The 24035-nt window shown below is 33.4% G+C and overlaps 1 protein-coding gene across 1 annotated transcript in view; it reads right to left on the bottom strand.

Moving 5' to 3' along the window:
• The window catches only part of LOC127845914 (uncharacterized), a 58414-nt gene extending 53737 nt beyond the window's left edge, over positions 1-4677 (bottom strand). The window contains exon 1 of the mRNA XM_052377092.1: positions 4539-4677. The gene's annotated coding sequence lies outside the window, so the exon portion shown is untranslated. The remainder of the gene's footprint in view (positions 1-4538) is intronic.
• Positions 4678-24035: the final 19358 nt, after the last annotated feature.

Here is a 24035-nt window from a genome sequence, read left to right as displayed (position 1 = left end):
TGTACGTTATTAATTAAGTTTTCCATTTCTCTAGTGTGGTGATTTTTAAATACCTGGTAGTATATTTTATTGTTGGTAGGGTAAAGAAAATATATGTACCTGATTTGCAAAACAATTTATATGCAAAATAGGGTGTCGTTTATTTTTAAATACAAATTAAAAGCAGAGCTATCATTCCCGACGACACTGCATTGATTGATATAAAAAAGAAATTATTGTTTAAATATTGCACAAAAAAATCGACTACAAAGAACGATTTCTTGAATTTTCTTTTAATTCGGTTTGAATATAACTGCCAATAGACATTCTTTGATTTATACGCCACAGGGCTTTGGAATAAAGATTTGAGCAATTTTATTTAATATAATTATACAAAATAAGTGATATTAAAGTTTCAATAATTGAAATAGGTGTACACTTGCATTACGAATTTAACAATGTTGTTTTATTCGCAGCTTGTTGATATGATTTTCAAACTTGAGAGTGTAACACGGGGAAACATAACAACACAGACACTGTCTTTTGTTACATAAAGGGGATCTATTGCGTTGTAAACTTTAAATTAGAGAAGCTTTTTTTTTTAAATCACCTCGATATCTCATAACATATAAAAGCAAAGATTCACGTAAACATTTAATGACGAGCAAAAGCAAATGTTTGCGAACATATTGCGATTCGCACATACTCAATAACTTAATTACAGTATCAATTATCATATGTAACCAGGTAGAATTTCCAATAATTCTATCAGAGTAGTAGATTATCTACCTTTGACCACTGTGACCAAATTTCATAGTTGACTGATTTTAAATCAACTCAGTCAGGTGACCACTGTGACCAATTACAATAGCTGAGTGATTTTAAAGCCTATTCAGCCAGATTTTTTTCCTTCTCTTTTGCATTGTGTTCTAGGCAGTCAAAGTGTCAGCAGTCAGTTTTTGCTTGAGCTGCAGATTTTTATATATCTTCATTAGAATTACTTCTTATCAGGTTAGTACTAATTGTATTAAACATGCAATACATTTTTGTACATTTTTGTATTTTTTATATACTTTTTAATTGATTGCAAATGGGTAATGCTCTGTTTGTAAATTCTTTGTATTGAGATGTTGTGAATAAACCTGTATTTGGGAGAGTACTGTGCTTTTCCATTTTTAAGTCGTATATGCAGTAATTATGCTCTTTCTAATGTGCACCATAAATCTAATGTTGCAGTTTTAACCATCACAAGTCAGTGAGATACGAGAGGCGGACAGACAGGTGTAAAAGCCCAAACCACATTTGGTATGGTGATACATTTGTATGTATTGTACGCAGGGTTTTCCACAGTCCATTTAACGGTATCTCGTCGGGGCGCTTGAATTTCGAAATCAGAGTCCCCGGTGCGCTTGAAATTTTCCGATCAGTGTATTTTTACAGCAAAAATAAATGGAGAATGTCAAAAAAATCAAGATTTCTTTATCAGTGTATCAATATTCCCTGTTTTAAAAGAGCACTTTTGCATGTAATCGCCATAAACACCACATGGGGTTATAGACAATCCACTGATAGGAGATAGAATGACGCGCGTATCGATTATTCTAGCCACATTACATAGTCATTTATGCTGGCAAGGATGTACCACAGGAAACTCTCAGGTAACTTTTCAGTCGTCAAACTGTTGTGTTCATCGTCCAATCGGTTACGCGAATGCTTATAAGGGCGGGGTTAACTATCGACAATTATTTTTGATTGACGTCTGGCACTTAGTAAGAGTTTATCCCAGCTTGATTAGCAAGAAGTTGTACCATTCACGTAATATAAAACCGGTAACTAGAACAGTACATTAAAGACGGTTTGGGGCATCATCATCACACCTTTTTACTGAAAACAAGTGTTACTCATGACTTATAATTAATACAAGAAATTAATTGCAAGTGGTAAGCAATTACTTACTTGTAGCGAGTAAGTTGTGCAAATAACTCCCGGTAACAATTATGCGATAACAATTTAATTCCAGTACATGTTTATTGTATCATGTCCATTTATAGAACTGATTAACCTCGTTTTTCTGACATTTATTAGACACGTAATTCGCTTTAACAAATAATCTTTGAATTAATTATGCACAACTGTAAATGTTTCGTTCGATTTTCAAATGAGCATTATCAATTTGTAATCCGAAACACGCTTCCGAATTTAAATGCTAACGCGACATCAACAAATTGTAGCGTCAAATAAACAGTGTATTATCCTTTGTCTCAATAAAAAGCGCGCAAAAAAATATGCAGACATGTAGAATGTCGCATGGAAAGTGTGGATGAATTTTGTGCTGTATAAAAACATGAACATCATGTCAGGCGATTTACGCGTGTTCTGTGGAAAAAACGCCCTGATTGGACGATATTTCATCACATCTTTAAATAGTAACACATGCCAAAATTTTTTGATACTTAAGAAAATATGGCGATTTATTTTTTTTATTCTTGAGCACTTGTTTCGTAAATATTTACCAGAATTTGCTTTAAAACTGGAATATACGGGATTATCGGGTAATCAGTAGCGACTGGAAAAGTAGTAAGTATGCAGTAATAATAGATAGAAGGTATGGTTGATACGGATATATTAAGGAATTGATCGAGACTGGATTATGCGTATCAATGCGGGAAAAGGTAAAATATAAATAAAGGGTAAAATATAAATAGGCACTTAAAATTTATTTCATACAATAGAAAAACGGTAAGATTTGTGTAAAAGAATTAATTGAGAGCTTTTATCGTCAGTATTTACCAGAAAGTGATTTATAAAATCGGAATTATCGGGTAACAAGGGCTGTTTTTAAAACATGCATGCCCCCATATGGGCTGTCCGTTGTACTGGCAGCTATTGTGTGAATACGTTTTTTTTTTCACTGTGACCTTGACCTTTGACCTAGTAACCTGAAAATCAATAGTGGTCATCTGCGAGTCATGATCAATGTACCTATGAAGTGTCATGATCCTAGGCAAAAGAGTTCTTGAGTTATCATTCGAAAATCATTTTACTATTTCGGGTCACCGTGACCCTGACCTTTCACCTTGTGACCTCAAAATCAATAGGGGTCATCTGCGAGTCATGATCAATCTACCTATGAAGTTTTCTGATCCTAGGCATATGCGTTCTTGCGTTATCATCCGAAAATCATTTTACTGTTTCGGGTCACCGCGACCTTGACCTTTGACCTAGTGACCTGAAAATCAATAGGGTTCATCTGCAGGTCATGATCAATCTACCTATGAAGTTTCATGATCCTAGGCATATGCGTTCTTGCGTTATCATCCGAAAATCATTTTACTGTTTCGGGTTACCGTGACCTTGACCTTTGACCTAGTGACCTCAAAATCAATAGGGGTCATCTGCGAGTCATGATCAATCTACCCATGAAGTTTCATGATCTTAGGCGTATCCGTTCTTGAGTTATCATCTGGAAACCATTTTACTGTTTCGGGTCACCATGACCTTGCCCTTTGACCTAGTGACCTCAAAATCAATAGGAGTCATCTTTGAGTCATGATCAACCTACCCATGAAGTTTCATGATCCTATGCCCAAGCGTTCTTGAGTTATCGTCTGACATCCACCTGGTGGACGGACGGACCGACCGACCGACCTACCGACAGACCGACCGACCGACCGACCGACATGAGCAAAGCAATATACCCCCTCTTCTTCGAAGGGGGGCATAATAAATAGAAACTTGAAAAGTAGTAAGTATACAGTAATAGAGTCGGGTTGAAACGGATGCATTGGGAACTCGTTCGAGTCGGGATTTTACTATCTATGCGGAACAGTTTAAAAAAAAATTAAACCATATATTTTTAAATGACTGGGGGATTTTCTTGAAGAGACATAGCGCACCAAATGACGTCTTTTGACGCTGTTTTTATTTGAGTTATAACGCACCATAGAACGTCAATTGACACGTTGAATTTAAAAAAATCAACGTCGGGAGGCGTTCCCTCCCGAACCACCCCTATCAACCCCGGCGCGCCTGACAAAAATCCTGCGGAAAGCACTGGTATGTGTATAACTGTTATATGTAATTTATATCTGTGATGTTAACTGTTTTCTAAGCTTAGTTTTATCATATGTATTACATACATAATATTTATTTCTAGTGTAAAGTGTTAATTTTATTGGAGCCACTAGAACGCATCCTGTTAAAAAGTTTATGTCTAAACATGATTTACTTTCAGGTTATTCTATATGTTCCCTATAATTTTAGGGCTTTAAGTCTTGAGCCAACCTCAAGGGAATATTGTAATCCTTCAGTATTACATCATGAACATTTCCTTATGAACACTATTTATGAAATTGAATATATTATTGAAAGAAACAGTTGCTTTAAGTTTTATATACTGACCATAATGAAATTCGACCTTGAACCCAACTAAAGACAATTTATTACATATGCATTACTTATGCAGCTGATCTAAGTAATAAAGTTTAGTGCATAATTGCTAGCGTAACGTTGACAAACACAGCAGTGCCCATACATTTGAAAGTACAAGATCTACTTACATTGATTGATAAAGTTCCTCACTTTGTTACAAAACTGCCAACATGGCCGCCCTGAGCTGACTGAACATTCCTTTGTGATAAAATACTGAACTGAGACGAGTAACACGAGCGGGTCTGGAATATTAAACAGCCGTGTGCATCATCTATGATGTGTAGTTTATAAATAGGTTTGTGGAAACGGTGAGACAATCGCTTCGAATACTCCATTTGGTTCGCCGAAGTAATCTCCCTTATTGAGTTTTGAATTTTCACCTGTTATCGATGTATCTAAAATCAAGATGTATATTGATTCGCGGCCATTTTTGTTTTGATTCGAAATCTCGCGAGAGGTCACGGGTCGGTGATTTTAGTGACGTCACATTTACTACAAAGTTTACTCGATCGTATTTGCTGTCAAACATGAAAACATGAGATTTAAACAGGTATTTATCACTAGGTCTTCGTAGATGTACCAAAATTTAACATTTTTTGTTATAAATTACCATGGATATACAATTTTTTCTTCGTTTATCAATAACTTTTTTTGACTTTTTACATGTCGGCTGCAAGTGTTTATGCCCATGAATGAAAGTCACGTGACGGAAAGTTTATAGTAAGGCCAAGCATCTCAAAATATATGGTTTTTGAAACTCACACCTGTAACACCATTTTTTTGTTTATTTTAGAAACACCCACAGCCTATAGGGAAAAAATATCGACTTTATTCACCATCTTATTTGATAAATGCTTTAGCAGTGAAAGATGATGGAATGTCCGTTCTCAGAGCATCCAGGACTTATATGGTGCCAGAAAACACACTCAGGAACAGGATTTTGGGGAAAGTTGACCCAGAAACAGTTGTAATGTAGAAGTTCCCATTGTTTGATGAGATTGAAGAGGCCCAAATTGTAAACCATTTCAAAGCCTTGGCCGATTTAGGTTATGGTTATACACAGCAGGAGTGTATTGATGTTGCTTCACAGTTTGCTGCGCAGTTGGGTAAGAGGACAATTGACACACCCCTCTCCATGATGTGGATGAAAGGGTTTCTAAAGAGATGGCCAGAAATGAGGGTTGTTAAACCAAGAGCACTTGATCAGGTGAGGGCCAAAATGGCGAGTGCAAAGATCGTGTCTAAATTCTTTGAAAATTACCAGAAATGTTTACAGAAGCATTATCTCCAAGATAAGCCCCATTTGCTTTACAATATTGATGAGAAGGGTGTATCAATTGATCACAAGCCACCATACATACTAGCTAGTTCTAACTATCCTGCGCAAGCTGTGACCTCTGGCAATGATAAAACAGTTACAATCATTGGCGCTGGCAGTGCAAGTGGTACAGCAGTTCCACCATTCTTTGTTTTCCCGGGCAATCGGATGAACAGTGACTTGTTGAAAGGGGCATCACCAGGAGCCAGTGGACCAATGTCAGAGAGTGGTTGGTCTAACACCCAGGTTTTCATTAACTATCTGACCAAACCCTTCATACAATTTATGCCTGGCAGGTGTGAATCCAAAATTCTGTTGCTTTTAGATGGTCACGGTCATAGGTCCCATGTATCATTCATTCTGGCAGAGTGGGCAAAGGAGAATGGTATAATTTTGTATGTTTTACCAGCCCACACAAGCCACCTGCTCCAACCTCTAGATGTAGCCTGTTATGACCCGTTACAGCGGATGTACCATTCGCGATGCCACAAAATTATCCGTGAGACATCAGCTGCCATCATTCAGTGTAACAATCACGTTCAACACCACATAATAACATGTTTATTAGTTTTGTGAAATATTTGTGTCAAAGAAATGGTTTCAGAGTTAATTGTATGTTTTTATGATTTTGTTTGTTACTATTTATCAATGGTTAATTAAATGTTTTGTGTGTTTGTTTAAAACACATACTTCTTTGATCCATTACATGATTATATTCGGCCTTCATATCTTCTAGATCGATACATCCAATATGGTCGTGATCATACATCGAGTAGAAATGGGCCGTCTCATCCGCTGTTATTTCTGAACTTTGATGTCGATATTCGGTCTTTGACAGACACTGGTCATCTGCAAAAAATCGTTATGTATATATAGGTCGTGTAACCTACATTGTCTGTAGAGAAGAATACATATTGTATTCAGTAAGTATAAACATCATATTTCATTTGTTATTTGAAACACATTGTAACGCATGTCTTTTATCCTGAAATTAAATACAAAGCATATAAACATTTTATGTTTAAACGGATGATTTAACACGCATACGGTTCGAATCAATAGATGCATAAAAGACGTCCCATTCGCTCTCTGTAACCACGCCATTTTTCGGTGTGACGTCCAACACACCAAAAATGTAATCGGCCAATACTTGAAAATTTCCTGAAAGGCTGTAAAGTGATAACATAATACATATTTACAAAATGTAAAACGTAAGCAAAAACGTCCGTTAAAACAATAAATATAAACAAAACACGTGTTTAAAATCAATAAAAATAAGTTTCCCTAAACCAATTGTAAAGAGCATTTACATGTTTGCTGATGTCAATGTTGTTCCAGAGGAACTTTTGACTGTTGACGACGTTATGTTTCCAACGACAGAGTTGAGAACACTTACGTAGTACTGCTCGAATTCTGTTTTCACCACTTGTCCGTCACCTTTGAAACCAATTACAAATGTGTTAAGTTTAAACTTGATTATGAACTTAATTTATTGTCTAATCAAAGAACCCTTAACCAACCATTTCTTAAGTACAATTCATATAAAACAGTTCGGTTGTTTGCAAATGCGTGTTTTCACCAACGTATTCGACTGGTGTTTTTTATACACTAACATGTTTTTGTCAAAACATTGCATCAGCTGAACAGTTCCGCTTGGAGGCATTTGTTTGTTCTAATGAATCAATGGGCCATACATGTTTGGTGTCTTTGTTCAAACAGCATACCTCTTAGGTCCATGATGTGGTATTCGGCCTTCATGTCTTCAAGGTCGATGCATCCATTATGGTCATGCTCATAAATGGAATATAAATGGACCGTCTCCGTTGCGGTTATTTCTGGGCTTTGATGTCGTTACTCTGCCATTGACAGACATTGGTCATCTGCGAAAATAAACGTGTTTCAAGTAAAGTGTTCGTCTCATTTAAATGTTGTTACTACAAGTTATACACGTATATTGACTGCAATTCCTTGAAATTGTTGTCACCACCATTTAAAAACGGATGTCTCATTTCTTCCGACCATTTAAAGCTCCTCAAAATTTGTTTAAAATATTATGAAATTACAGAGGTTATATATTATATTTAAAGAGTTAAATGAATAATATACGCATGTACTGTTTGAATCAGCGGCTGAATAGAAGATGTCCCATTCGCTCTCAGAAACTCTTCCGTCTTTTGGATTGACGTCCACCACATCAAAAATGAAATCAGCCAGTATTTGAAAGTTTGCTACCTGACTATAAATATAACGTTCGTCAAATTTCACGGATAAACGTATTTGACGAAAATAATAAAATAATTATAATTATTCAAAATTATTGCAATTTAACAATAGACCGATCCCGGAAAAGCACAAGTTTAGAAAACCCCACAAATCACCCCGGTATAAACAACGCTGGTCCATTATATCAACCTATGATAGCTTTGTTTAAATAATAACGGTTGATACGGTGTGTGATTTTGAAAGGATTATAAATGGGTCATGTTTATTTGTACCAGCAGATGAGTGGGTTTTTCCCAAAAGGTTGCTTTTTCCGGGATACATATATTATGCAGACGTTTAAAACAAGACGGCCGTATTCCTTAATTCATAAAGTCATAGAAAGTTGTGATATTACCCAAAGGAACCGGTCACCAGAAAACAGCACACACATATAAAAATCCTTCAAAGAAAAATACTATTTCAGAATATAAGAGTTAACTAATGTCAAAAAGTTAAATGAGCCTATTTTAAAGCATTAATTTGCATCATTATTGTTTTTTTTTAAATCAAATGCTTTCAGATTTATGTTGGTTAAAAAGATCGTGTCAGACAACTTTAAACGAAGAATTTAAAATTAATCAAGCGTGTTAAGGAGCTCGTATAGTACTTACATGATTTTCTATGTACGAGAAACACACAAATGACATTAATTTTCAATTTATATGTTAAACTATCGTATACGTCATTGATTACTAGACATGTTTAATAAGTGTTTGCCAGTTACATTACGTGCACTTGAACACGATATTGTATCAGCTGAACATGCTTTTTCCCATGACTGTTTACAGTTTACCTAATTTTATCCGAACCAGCTACCTCAACAGGTGTGACTTTGTCCGTCAGCACGGACTTGTGAACCATTTCTAGAACACTCAAAACTCTAGTAAAATGCCATGTCATTAGGCTAGCATAAAGTGCGTATTAAAACATGTGACTCAAGCTTAATGTATGTGTTTTTCAATTAATTTATTTTATATTAGGGTTTTCTCATTTGTACATTGTATCAAATTTGTAAATTTTACCTCAAACAAATACGTCCATAGTATTAACAAATATAACAACAATAACAAATATAACGAGAATGAACGATCAAATCTGTATAATATGACGTTTAAATATACGTGTTACTTAATTTCTATACAAAATAATAAATAATTCGTGTATAATATGTCAATGCAAATATTGTTTTTAAAGATTTTTTGCAAATACAACAATGCTTAAACCATTTAGGGAAAACATTCACATGGATTGCAAACAAAGGAAATTACAAATCAAATAAAATTAAGAATTTCAATGATTTGTTTTTCGTTTAGCAATTGATTATTCCCATATCAAGTTTAGAGTGATGTCACTGCTTTTCCATTAGTAAAACAACTGACATATGATACAGAACAATTTACTTCATCATGTCATTATGTATGGTAACATATTCGTTTAATGTATGATGGTATGAATAACTTCTATTTTACGACACATATTCTAAATTTTCCTTAAACGACAACACTGATTTCACCAATGTGCATACCAAGTATAAATATTTGCAAAGGATCCATATTTATTGAACATAAAATGCTTACGAGATTTAATAAATTATCGAATAAACAGTAATATGAACTTGAATTATTTTTGCTAATAGTATAGGCGTACTTTACACATAAAAAAATAGTTTACGATGTTGTCATAAGTTAGAGATGGTAACACATATTAGTATATCCGGATATCTGCATGCTACTTACGAATATGGATAGTTATAAACTATCAGGAACGAAAATGCCCCTATTGTGATGTTCAAACTGTTCCTCATCGTCTATTACTTGAACGCAACTATCAATTATAGATGTAATTACAATGGTAGATGTATAACGGTGTTTGAATATCATAGAAGTACAAACAATTATTATTGTGTAATACCACTATATAGCTAAGTGGTTTTAATCTAGCATTTCTATTTCATGTTTATTAGTTTGATTGTGCTATCAAAAATAAAATATTGATTTTTAAATTCCGATCGTTTAACAAAGCGAAACAATAAAGACGTCCCTCCTGGTCAGTACGTGGCTGTCATGTACATATATTCAAGATTATAGTAGTAAATTTAAGATTTGCGCAACGAAGAATCACTTTCAGACATTTTTAAATACATTTAAGAATGGAATTTATGTAAATCAATTTATTGTTTATCTTCTTGCTGAGAACTTCTTTAAGCGACATTTAATGCATAATCAAACAAAGGATGTCTATACAGTTTGCTTTAGGGAGCTACTTTTAAAACATACAGGTTCATCCGAGAAGTGCACATAAACGGGCGCATAACCTCGAGCTCAATATAACCCTGATCAGTGACATTGTTTGCATGCAATAATTGTGATATCATATCTTAAGGTGTGCGATAAAGTGTGTACTAAGAAGAACACTATCGAAAAGTACATTGCAAACCAGTTTGCGGACAGTCAAGAGAAAGATATATTTCAAGTTACGTCTTAAGGTGACCATCAATGAATTGGCAAAACAAGGGTAAAACATTTATACGTAAAAAAATGTCTTAAAAATATATCAAGGTATATATTCTTGATTTTTAGAATAATTCAACTGAGACGAATATGGATCGAATGAGAAGCTGTCAAAAGAAGACTGAGCAGAAGAAGAATTACTCAGAAAAAGATGGAATTAAAGTTGAACAGAAGAGGGTTAAGAATATATACACACGTGGTTAACTCAAATTTATAAAAGAATAGAGGTCCGTAAAACCGACGGCATTTGCTATAAAGTAAAATTCGGGGAAATCTTAGATATAGACGCATAAACTGACATGGTTTAGCAGTTGAATACAAGGATATCGACACCAATCATTATACAAATGAAAACCTAAAGTAAAATGTTGAAAAATAATCTGCAACAGCTTGCGCAAGTGTTTTTTTTCCGGAATTCGAATAAACACTGTCAAATACGGTACAATGATCCACTAAAGTAGCTATAAGTTACATGAGTATAAGTATAAGGTCAATAGTATCTTTCCATGATCCCCATAACTCTTATTTGGAAATAAAATACATGCATTTTTAATTTTTTAGCTCAATCTTTTCGTCCTAGCTCAAATTTAATTTTCAATGTTATTAAGTACGAATGTAGGTAAAATTGACCTTCATACTTATTTTGGGGATCCATGGAACTATTTTTAAACACTTAGCTTGCGGTCCTGACACGAGTTGTTATGATTATATTTTTATCTAACTAGCATTTGCGTATGATTTCTTAGTTTGATACTTTTTAAAGTGTCGCCACACTTTTTTCTTAAAAAACTAAAAAACGTGCGTTTTCGGTTATAAAAATAAAATAATTAAGACTAATGGTTGTGCAAGAATAATGTTGTTTAACAGATCAGATTTCATACATATTTGAAATACTGTTGTAAATTATGATTTTGCCAAACAAATAAGTGTTAAATATCATATAATTAATAACGCATAATTTGGCACGTGTATATCGCTTGTAACCCTTTAAACAAAAGTCATTGTTTATTGAAACATGTAATATTATATTTTACGCAAAATGAGGGAAAATGTATTGTTTTAAATAGTGTTTATAGTCATTGGAAATACTGTAGATGTAGTAGCATAAAATGTCTTGCTTTGTGTAATACGGACGACTTAAACATATGAATACATTTTATTTGGTATCAATCTATCCAAAAATGCCAGTAATGTTTTCCCAAAGCGGATAATCGCATACCGAGAACAGGCACCAACTTGTTGCAACGAGATATTTTAACAAGTTCCATATAAATAAACACATCTTGCGTCTTCGTTCTGCGAGAGCAAAAATAGCATATGTAAAATCAATACAGTTACATAATATGTTATATACTTATTCAATTTACGGATAATGAAGTCCAATTTTAATAAATTTTATTTTTATATGGATTGAAACATAATGTTACGTACTTTCCCTCGTAACCAAATTTTCTGTAGCTGAAATATCTGAATACGAATGTTTATACCATATAATGTGTAATCATTAGAATTTAAGTACTCAAAGTATTTACTTATCGAGGAATAAATACGTTCTGCAGTTTAAAATACCTCTTTTAGTCCCATTAGTCTATTCAACCTGGGCCATTATAGTGAAATATTCTTTGCAGAACTCAGCGAGTTTTGGTCCTCCGATGTTTGCAACATCCATATGAGAAAGCAGTTTTGGGCTATGAAGTGTATGATAATGGATATCATTTGTGTAACCCTAGAAGCAAATTAATCGTTTACGCAGGTACGATATATAATATTGATATCTGTATATCTATGTTGTATATAAATTAATGTATATATTAATCATATTAAAATGAAGTTTAAAGACTGATAGACATACAGAAAAAAACAGACGGACAGGCAGTCATACATACCGACATTTTCAATAGCGAGAGAAAGCAATCAGTAAATATAAACATACGATGCCAATTTACCATGTTTAGAGAAAGTGATTTATTAAATTAGTTTTACTTACGGTGTATGTTTTTCACATATTCAATGTGAGTTGAATGTTCGTAATCTTATTATTAATGCAACAAACTGGATATTAAATTATAAATACTACTTACGATTTTTTTTAATGATGCCGATAACAACAACAAACATAAGCATTCTAAATAGTTGGATAATCATAACACAATATACCGTTTGATGTTTCCATTCCGGTTGCATCGGCGTAAGGGTCTTCGTCATAATACATTAGCTTTGTGTTGACTTATACCTGATATAAAAAGTAAGACTGCAGTAGTGTCAAAAATACTTATTTCAAATGCATACAAGATAAGTATTGATGCAAAGTATGAAATGTCGTCGGGAATTTCAATGTGAAAGGCACTCAATGAAGTTACATGGATCGATATTTTTTCTACTGTAAATATTAATATATTGGCCGATTATTTTAAACAAAATAGAAAAACATACTGGTATAATCGTTATCTATGATTTTGTGTTATAACCCCCAAATAACCATTATCTATGATATTGTGTTGTTACCCCCAAATAGTTCATAGTTCATTTAATTTACATTGGTTTCCGTTTTTTACTGGCATTCGTGTGAAGTTTTCATTAATGGAACAGAACTGTGTAGGTTTAAAAAAAAATCTGCTTCATCTTGTAAGCGTAATTTCATATTTTTCTCAACTTCAAGGGGAGATGATTCTGAACTTATTCTTACGTTGCTCATTTACGATAGGGGTTGAGTACTCATTGATATGAAAACACTGTACAAGTTTTAATGTGTTTACGACCCCCCCACCCCCACCCTCTCACACATATATTTCATGGGCATAATAAAAACAAAAAATGATAACAATAAAACAGCATAATTATTTAAACTAAAATGTCTACATCAAAACAAAAAGTAAACATAGAACACAAACAAAATAGTTTGATTCTACTGGGGCTCGAACCTTGGGCCTCTCACATGTGAAGCGACGGAACCGCTTGAAAAATCACCTTCTAACTAAGATGTTAATACATGACTGTAGTGTAACGGTTATCAATAAAGCAATAAACGGTGTAATCAATGTCGTCTTGTAAAATTGAAGAAAATACGCGTTAACCAAGCCTCGAACAGCAAAAGTCTGCGCTATTGTTAGCAAAGCCACAAAATAAATATATTTTGATTATGTTTAGTTTTTATACAAAACCAGAAAGAGTCACCGTTTCGCGTATTTGCCCAGTCCCTGTGATATTTTATTATTGCCCAGTCCCTGTGATCAGTTATTAATTAAACGAATTAGCTTTGCATTATTGGCAATAATTTTTGTAATAAATGCAATAGGCACAAATGCAGTACTTTTTACATTAATATACACAGAAAATCACCACTATGCAAGATATTCTGACAACAAAAATATATACATTGATCCGTAAAATAACTTCTCCTCCCATAAGCGAAAAAAAACGTATTACATACTAGTCGCCGCACTTCAGTGCGACGCCAAAAAGTATCAATATTTCTTTGGTGCGGTAACTTTTTACACTTAACCATAACTTGCGCAGATTTACAAAAAAACAAATGAAGAAATTCAATATAATTCTGTAGTAATTTATTCGACAAAATATAGGTAATATGATCGTTAATTGCAGAATGCCGCAACAAATAAAATAGCATGACCACTGAAGTTCTCCCAAAAGGTATAGTTCTTTTTAACGATTTTCTGGCCGATTGATTTGTGAGGAGGTCGGGAGTGACCCATTGTTATTCTTGTTTTACAGTGTGTTTTTATGTTAAATTATGCAACTTGAATATGACTCTGAAAGTTTAAATTTTATTAAGGATAAAAGGGCATTGATGTATTAATCTAATTTTTATTGTTTTAAATTTTTATTTTTACTTGCGTTGTTATGAGGTCTAATTATATTCGCACGTGTGTATTTTGTGATTAATTCTCTTACTTAGGTTTTACAAGTGTTTACCCCCAATAAATTTATATTGACCGTTCTTAAATTATGAACCAAGCTTTGATATGTATTATTGTATTTGTATTGTCCTTTATAAATGACACTTTTAAGACGTAGGCAGTACTTGCTAATGGGATAAGCATACTTGAGTTGAATGTAACCTTTTCACGCCTATAGCGACACGATCACCAATATTCTTTTCAGACCTAAACATTGGTACTGTTTCGTTTGAATAGATTTACACAAAAAGAATAAATATATCAACGCGTTTATTTTACGGTAACGGATTTGTTAACAAATGCTACAATTCTAATCATTAATTCACGTCTACAGACGAGACATTTTCTTCGCAATTTATTGCAAACTGACAGAGATAAAAGCCCGGATTGGAGATGTGATGAATATTATTATCAACACATAAGTGGGAAAACATGAAAATGGATTTTAAGTATGTGTCTGCATTTAGGGAAAATAACATCTTTATGCTCAGTTAGTATTATTTTTCTATAATAGTCTATATAAACTTTATGTATATTTCGAAATATAACCATTTCGACCCAATGGGCAAACTTTTAACAAAAGTGAAAAGATGACTACGTAACTGCTTCATACACAAACAATGGAGCTTTTGGTTTCATAAAAGAATTTTCAAATGTTCTTGTTTATTAAGTATAAGCACATCTTTTGACTACGGGTCGTGGTCAGTTTTAACCCCAAGTGAACGGTTTGATGTTTAATTAGTAGAGGATTACACACATTAGCCACGAATTTCATGTTTTAGCGATGCAGATGAGGTAAAATATACACGATAAATCATCTATGCTTAGCTGTGGCGACATACACATGCAGCGTACTGGCGGATTTTGGCAGAACTTATCATATATATAAAGGTTCAACTATATAACGCGTCTGTTAAGGTTCGTGATATTGTTTAAAAATAGGGAAAGTTGACCACGGAAAATGATCAGTCGCAAAAACTTACACTCATAATACCGCGTTAAAATCGTGAAAGTTGACAGTAGTGACGCCCTTTGTGTACATCGAGACGTCTCCCACGAAAACCATCAGTGTTTTTTCTCCATAGTCATAGATGACATCCATGTTCAAAATACGTCCATCAGCATCTTCTTGCACCATATGCTCAACCTTATTTGTGTATAACAAAAAAGTGAACTTGATGCTGCACCCTTAATAGTGTTGTTATTGATTCAAAAAATTTAAATTATATAAAATTGTAGGACTTAGAATGTACAACTTGATTTATACCACTTATCATCATTCCAAGAATTCCAGTTCATATGGATATTTCGGCTCCTTTACAACGAGTATAACTTATTTATATATTCTACAATGTTTTGCACTAAAGGGCAAAACTTTAAGAACTGTTAGATGATATTCATTTTTCAATGAAAATGTTGTTGCGAAATTAACTCGTAAACAAATTACACTTGAGTTAATATACGATATGGTTTAGTTAGCTGAATAACACTAGCATGTATCTCAATTACTTTTAGTTTGCGTATATTTGAAGGTCTCATTGATTACCAAGGTGTAAATGACAGAGTTATGCTGTGAACATTTCGTTTATAATATATAATTGACGGTTTTCCAATTTCATGGCATTCATCTCTTTCTTTAAAAAATGTAGTATGTATACATCAGTGATGTTGGATACACTATTATTTCATACTATTTTCCTTTCAAGAGTTATAGCAACAACATGTAGGTATCTGTCATCCACAGTCAACATTTAAGCATGCCTTGTTGTTACAAGATCAGCTTATCAGCGGTCTTTATGAAATGTAAGGGTCTGTAAGGTTGCTTGGGTATTTTGCATGCGTGAGGGTAAAAAGATGGGGTCTAAAACGTCCTGGACATAAAGATGTGCTTATATTTTGTTGTCAATAAAGTTTGAGCATGTGTATTGTTTAAAAGACGGGGTTTATACCTTAGAAGTCTGCTTAAGCATGAAGGTGGTCGAAATTAATATCTTTGAAGTTTGCTGAAGCAGTAAAATGAGTGTTGTTTAGTCCAGTGCGCAGTCAATATAATATCCAGTGATGGCGATTAAATATTACACTGCTAACTTAATACTAAAATTAATTTAACAAAAGAAATAACAAAAACTAATTTTCGCTTAATGTCTTACAAACGCACTTTAAGCGTTATAATTAAATATTTAGGGCATACATAACCATTCGTTAGAACAGTATGGCGATACGAAACGATTACTGCCTTTCATCCTGATCAAAACTCTGAAATTCGCACAGAAAGCATTTTATTATATAGACTTTGATCGAGTACATTGTTTTGCAACGCGAGAATCGACTACATAGGCGTTTACTAACTCTCACTCTTCCAATGCAGATCAATTATTCGCAAGTATACTCAGAACCTCGCAGGATTCAAATGCTAATTACGTTGCCGACATACTCAGAAGGTTGATGACTGTCTTCCGAAAATAAAGCGCTGAATGCAAGAGAGCGTAGCTTGGCTATGACACGCTGTTCATAGAAGATGTGCAAGTGTGACCTATCAGTGCTCAAACCCATAACAGCAGCGGTTAAAGCTAGAATCGCCATCCGGTGGGTAAAATACAAGGTATTTCTTGTTATACTCAAGGACTTTTCACTACCAAGTCAAGACGATAAAGACAGTTTAGCTATAGCTTTGAATGTGTTATTATGTTAGGGTTTGAAAACATGGATTAATAACTTAGCCGTCTCTGACAAAGATGGCTTTTCATGTAGCATTTTCCATATGAAACAATATATCAAAACGCTTTTGTGGCGGAATAGCAATTTTGGTTATGTATTGCAATTGAAATCGGTATTATCATGATGTAAGTGGGTGGCTCAATTTCGATAAGTTCTATATGATATGTGTAAGAATGTTTTCTGGCTAGTGTGTATATCTGGTTTTAGCTTCCCTCTATGAATACATTCAGAATGTCAATTTATTTAATATCTTACAAAACAAACAGTTATCAATTCAAAACAAAAAGTCATTTTAAGCCAGTTATTGACACGCTCGAGTAGAAATTAAGCGACATTTTAATGTCTGTTAACGCTGATTTAATATGATAAATAAAAACAAAAGCGATTCTAAACTTTCACCAGATTCAATGGATTTGCATATTAATTGGTTTTGTACAAAGCTCCTTGAAATATTTAAATCGCTCTCATTGATAATAGCTGACTGCATATTAAGCAAATTGAGTAATCCATTCATGAGTTCAAGTGGTTCTAGTGTAATTATTACAACGCGAAGAAGACTGAACAGATATCATATTTTGAATCATACTTAGAAAGATCTGAAAGCTGACCTAAAGCTTATTGAGTGGAGAGACAAAACAATTACTATAAATCATTAAATAACATTAGTTTATTTAAGGACATAGAAAAGAGAATACCAGTTAATATGTCGCACCCTCGTTATGGAATTAATTAAGCGTTACGTTTTACACTTTGAAGAAGCGTCATATAAAAACATCAATTCAACATTTAAGGCCCTTTACAAATCATGAAATGTTGTTAAAATTCACGCGCGCTCGTTGTAGCATCCATAATTTTCTTATTTGTACCATTGCGTTCACGTCTCTCGCTTTAAAGGGACCGTCAACCATGAATGACGAACAAAGAAAAGTTCTATAATACCGTTTTGTTTTTAAATTATTAGTTTATATATATTTAAATATCAAGACTGGTATATTACATTTCTTGAAAAAAGTTGTTAAATTTTCATATTTTCAGTATATTCGGTAATAAATTTTTACTAGGTAGAGGTACCAAGTAACTACCAGTTAACTATCAATAACGCAAGTAGATTGATAATCATCGTCACGTGGTAAACACAGAAATGCAACTTGTGCATGCGTAGTGAATTGTATACATTTTATATACAAAATAATCAATTCTCTTGCGTTATTTCTTTTCGCGATGTACTTTCCAGTTCACATCGCGAAATTGAAGTACCGAATATACTGAAAATATGAACTTTTTTCAGGTAATGTAATATACCAATCGTGATATTTAAATCAATATAAACTAATAATTGTAAAAAATACGGTATTTTAGATCTTTTATTTTTTCGTCATTCGTGGTTGACGGTACCTTTAAATGGAGACGTCGCCGTACGATACCGTTTTCAATAGCTACAGAGAGCGGCGCGTCATTGTTGATTTATTTAATAATTTTACTTTCGAATTGTGGGTTGTAAGCGACCAATAAATCAAAAATAACATGTCAATTCACTGCGTAAATAAGCTTCTCGTTGCGTCAAGCTAAAGACCTATATTAAGAACAGTATTTTCGTTGTAAAGTCACTTAACATCGGACTTTGAAAATAAAATCACCGAAAGAATAAATACATTTTCTTGATTTGAGGTTAAATTTTTACTTTATTGATATTTGATATTTTTCCTACTTATTCTTGGGTTTATTTATTGTTAACATCTCTTCTTTATAAAATTATGAACGTATATTTCAATATATTGACTATGTCTTTAGTGTACATATTTGTATAATAATTATTTAGTACAATATGTGCATTTTTGTATATTGAGATATCTACCGTGAATAATATATATATTTTTTAATATTCAATTTGTCCAACTTAACAAAACAAGAATATCATATTTTTTATGTACACGCTGTTCTTTGTTTAATCTAACTTACGATTTACAACAGGTATTAGATATGTACCAACTGTCATTCATTGAAGACATTATATTTCGGTTAAAGTATTTGATTGACGTCTTTTGGTATATGTCGTTGTCATGTATTTAAAGTATTTGCTAAACATCTTTTGTTTAATTTTATTTACACATTAAGCATTACACTTCACCGTTGCCTTAAATTATTTAACATCGGACTTTTAAAATGAATATCACGAACAGAATACTCTGTTTGATGTTAGCATGTCTGAATGCAAGTGATCCCGGATTAAATGTAATTATACAAAGGTAGTACCGACAGACGCCTTACTATTTGTTTTATTTGAAGTTTTTGTGTTTGTAACCTTAGTATCCTTTCAGTTCACAGCAATTGAAATTAAATATTATAACCTTGATGAATTGCTTTTTCATTCATTGATGTCATTCAAAATGTAAAATAATCAAGTTAAAATTGTCAAGTTCACACGTGTGTGTGTTTATGATCAGATAGACTAAATATTTTAAAGCAGAAGTTTGAAAGAACTTGATACTCTTTTCACTTCTTACTGGCTTTGTACTGTCTGAAATTAAAAGCCATACGTATTCAGTTGTATTGTAATAAGCATTCTGTTTATAAAGGTGAAGGAAAAACTTCACTCTTTGTTTCCCTCGAAGTTTTTGTGACATGTGACCTTACAGACAAATTGTGTTAAGACTGTTTCAGCATTTGTCATAATCAAGAGTTTTAAAGATTAACGATTGTTTTAAGATGGCACAAATATGTTCATTTGTTTTGTAGATATTGCATTTACAGGAATCTAACGAACCATGAAGGTGCTCAAAACAGTTATGCTGTTAGTCATTGCTATAATGCCTTCAACGGTTGCCGGACGATACTCTTGCTTAAAGTTACTGTGAGTTTTGATACCAGTGGAAATTAAGAAACAGTCATTAATGTCGTACGCGGCAGTTTGAATTATGTTTTGCTTGTTGTTTGCTAGAGCAATCTGTTGCTGTTGTTAAAAATGAAATTGAAATCCAGCGTTACCGTTGTTTTGAATTTGTATACAGCCTTAAACAACATTAATATATCAACTTTCGGGTGCCCCATATATATTGCATAACGGACAACATTGAGCAAAGAAAGTAAGACACCTCATGGAAGCAACGAATGTCTACATTTATACTTATAATTCGAATTTGCTTTCATATCAATAAACATCAAATGGATATCACCATTGATGTTTTGGCGAATTAAAGTAATAAAAATATCATTTATGAATTTTCCCATTGCAACGTTCTGAAATTCATGTACAATAAATTACATTACTATTATAATAGTTGTTTATTTGTTACGTTGCTCCACATATGTCAATCAAACGTGCACAAAACGTTCATGGGCTACCAACAACAACAACAAAATAAAATAAGGAGTAAAAAAAGTTCGTCTGGGTCATTTGTTAAATTCGCTTAAGATGAATGAAGTAAACTCGCAGTCAAAATATATAGACTGTTTTTTCCGTAATTCAAGACCGCAATGTGGTAACAATCACGCTTACAAAGTCTTCGTGTTTTTTTACAGATGATAATAGATGATAATAGATTCTGAAATCCGCTTTGTAAAGGGAGCTTTACTTGTTTTATCATTTGTAATTCTTCATAATACGTTATTCCCTTATTTAATATCCGACCCGTGTTTGAATCGACTATCCAACAAACCATGCGTCTGTTGCAAAGACAGTGTTACAGTAAAACAGTTAAGTTTCATTTGCCTAAAATTTTACTGTCGTGTACATCCTTAAGCACGAAGTTAAATTAATGTAAGGACAGCAGTACAATTTCTTCCATAAAACTTACATGAAAAAGAAAAACACACACACACACAATTCAAATGTAAAATGTACAGGCCAACGACTGCGCTCCCTGCTTCAATTACAACCATGCCGTATGAAAATAGACGAACACATACGTATGTAGACTCAGTTGAGTTTCAGATTAATTAATGTTGGTGTGTTTACAGAGATTGCCCGTGCGGGAATGTGTGCGTTAATGAACTAGACAAGAGCTGCGAGGGACCCACAGAATCATGCATATGCAAAGCTGGTGCTTTATATTTCCTTATGTATACTACCTTATGAATATGTGTTCGATGTCAGGTAAATAACACGTGCTATCATTTCTGTTTATAACGAAAATTGATAGGCAAGTATTATGCATTGTATTGACATGTTACTAGTTGTCTGATGTTAATAGGCGACGTTTTATCTACGCGGTTGTTCAGGTTGTGTGGTGTTCGACATGTTCATCAAACCTGGCGCAACAAGGTTCGCGAATGGCAACAATTATAGCTGCCCTACCAGCCCCCAAGCATCCAAAGGGCTGTCAGCTGTAAGTTAAAGCAAAAATACGCTTATATTATTAACACTCAATATTGGTTATCCACACTAAAATAACCATACATATCGGGGTACGAATTGTGTTGTAAATAATTTACATGATATTCATCGCGATTGGAACAATGCGATTTCAAATCCTGCTCCCCAACAAACTTAAATACATATTTGAAAAACTCTACCAGCTTGCGTTAGTAAAATGAGATTTGGATGAAGAAAAATTGGTAAATAGTTTGTCCAAATAATTGATTGAAGTGCAAATCTGTAAACAAAAAATTACACATTAACTATTATCTTAATGATTAGATGCGTGCATGTACAATTTTAAACAGAATGGCAGTTCATTTTATTTTCAGTTCATAAGTATTGGTCGGTAAGACACAAGTTATTGATATTTCAAGATATTTGTCACCTTCGTCAATGAACGAAATTCCAGGATATCAATGATGGGTGTAAGAAAAATAAGTATGTCATAATATACTTAACCTATAAATATGCGAAAGATTTCTAATGTGCCGACACTAAGTTTAGACTCTTGCAACGTGTTCAGTTGATCTATATAAGTTTTGTGTAAGTACAAAACATATATGATGTAATTGAGCATTTGACATTGTGTCATCCCCAGTGTACCAGGGCGGCATGGCGAGGCCAACCAGATGAAATCACGCCTTATGTTGTCCACCCAAAATGTTTGTCGTGGTTATGAAATAAAATTGGTCTCCGTGGTTTGCGAAACCACACGTTTCCAATTATACATAATATATATATATATGTATTGGTATATAAAACAAAAAATGTAATTACAGGTGCACCACTTGACTCAGGTAGACGATCGTGGTCGTGTAGTTGAGCTGGACGTGATGCACGACGAGGAAACCGTCCTCACCGTCGTCGGTGACGTCTCCAAATACGAGAACAGCGTTCAGACGGTTAATCTACACGACCTGCAAACGGTATTTATTAATCAATATTCAATATAATCCTTTTTCGTAGAATGTTTGCGTTGTGAACGTGTTTGTAGAGAAATTCGCAACTGTAAACACTAACACTTTATATTAAAAGGATACAAACAAATCAGATGGTGATGACTCTAGTGATAAATCAGTAACATATTTAAGGAATAGAAACGTTTTAAGACATTATGTTTAAAAAACACGTTCTCTTTTAAACAGGGATATGGAGCTTTATAGAACATCAACAAAAAGCTGTGCACCATATCCAAACGCCGTTGAAGAACATTCCAGCGTGGAAATACGCACAGGTAATTTGTATTAACTGTATTTTCACCTTTTGTGCCAAAGCAAGGATGCCAACAATAATGATAGTAATATTCAATAGAGAGCCAACAATAATGATAGTAATATTCAATTACTATTAAAACAAAATATAAATTCAACTTATGATTATTATCTTTATTAATAATTGTAAGAAATAACGTTTAAGGGTTATACGACGGAGGTCCACAACCATGTTATGACGTACAATCGGAAGCTTATGACGTTTCAGGAAGTCTTGGAACTGGCCGGTCCGAAGATTGCTGAATTTTGCAAAGACTACAAGTCTTTCAAAGTCACATTGTCACGGAAACGATCTGGTAAAATACTTTCATAAACACGTTTGCCTCTTAGCCATACATGTGTAGACTAGTTCAAAATGATACATACTGGATACGTGATGTCTTCAGCGGAATATCGTATTTTATCCCAAGAGCTGTCTTAACAATCGATAATATGTTTAAGTTTTACTAGAGTATCAAGTTAAAGTACATATTGCGTTGATTTAAAACCGACATTCGAGCAAAAAGAACAAAGTGCATATAATTTAATGCTATGTATCTTTTTTGACAATTTAAAAAATAACTGAATAATTGTAGGGAAAGGTAAGCCAAAAATAATGACGTTAATCAACATATTTTTTGTCCGGTATCGTTTCCAATCAGTTTCAGTTAAACACCTACAAGTAGTTATAAGAAAGAAAGTTGTCTGTGTAGTTTTCCATTTATTTTTCACAGCTTGAACACTTAATAAACAATAGAAATATTTGTTGTATCCCAAATACCAGAAAAAATATGATTCTTTAAGTGTGCTATAAAAAAATAAATGTTCCTTATTATCATTTGAGTATTTGCTATTTTGCAGTGAACATTAAAGAATAGAACAATACTCCATTCCTTCGTTTCTTTCTAACTTTCAGTTGACGCAAATGCGGGAGAAGGTAAGCGATGTTATTGACAACTTAATCAATGCATTGTTTGCCGACAACTGTTTAATTATTTCGAGTTTAAACATAGCGATTGCATGTGATATAACCCATTATGCGAATCTTCAATAAAAAAATCAATCATCATTTATCTATTTATAGATAGTAAATGTTTGTTAATTACGAAATACAACTTATTGCTCATTTTACTGATATGCCTCTTTAAACTTATTTGTATTTTCAACGACCTCTCAGAAAATGAATATTCTATATTTTACCAACTACTGTTTGAATAAGTGATTTCTAAATGATATGTTTGAAAACGGTGCATTTGATAGGAAAAAACCAATCTGAAAATCTGGAACTTAAAC

This window comes from Dreissena polymorpha, chromosome 9 (genome assembly GCF_020536995.1).
Source record: "Dreissena polymorpha isolate Duluth1 chromosome 9, UMN_Dpol_1.0, whole genome shotgun sequence".
Classification (NCBI taxonomy): Eukaryota; Metazoa; Mollusca; class Bivalvia; order Myida; family Dreissenidae; genus Dreissena; species Dreissena polymorpha.
The sequence above is the reverse complement of the archived record's forward strand: the minus strand, read 5'-3'. Positions and strand labels throughout refer to the sequence as shown.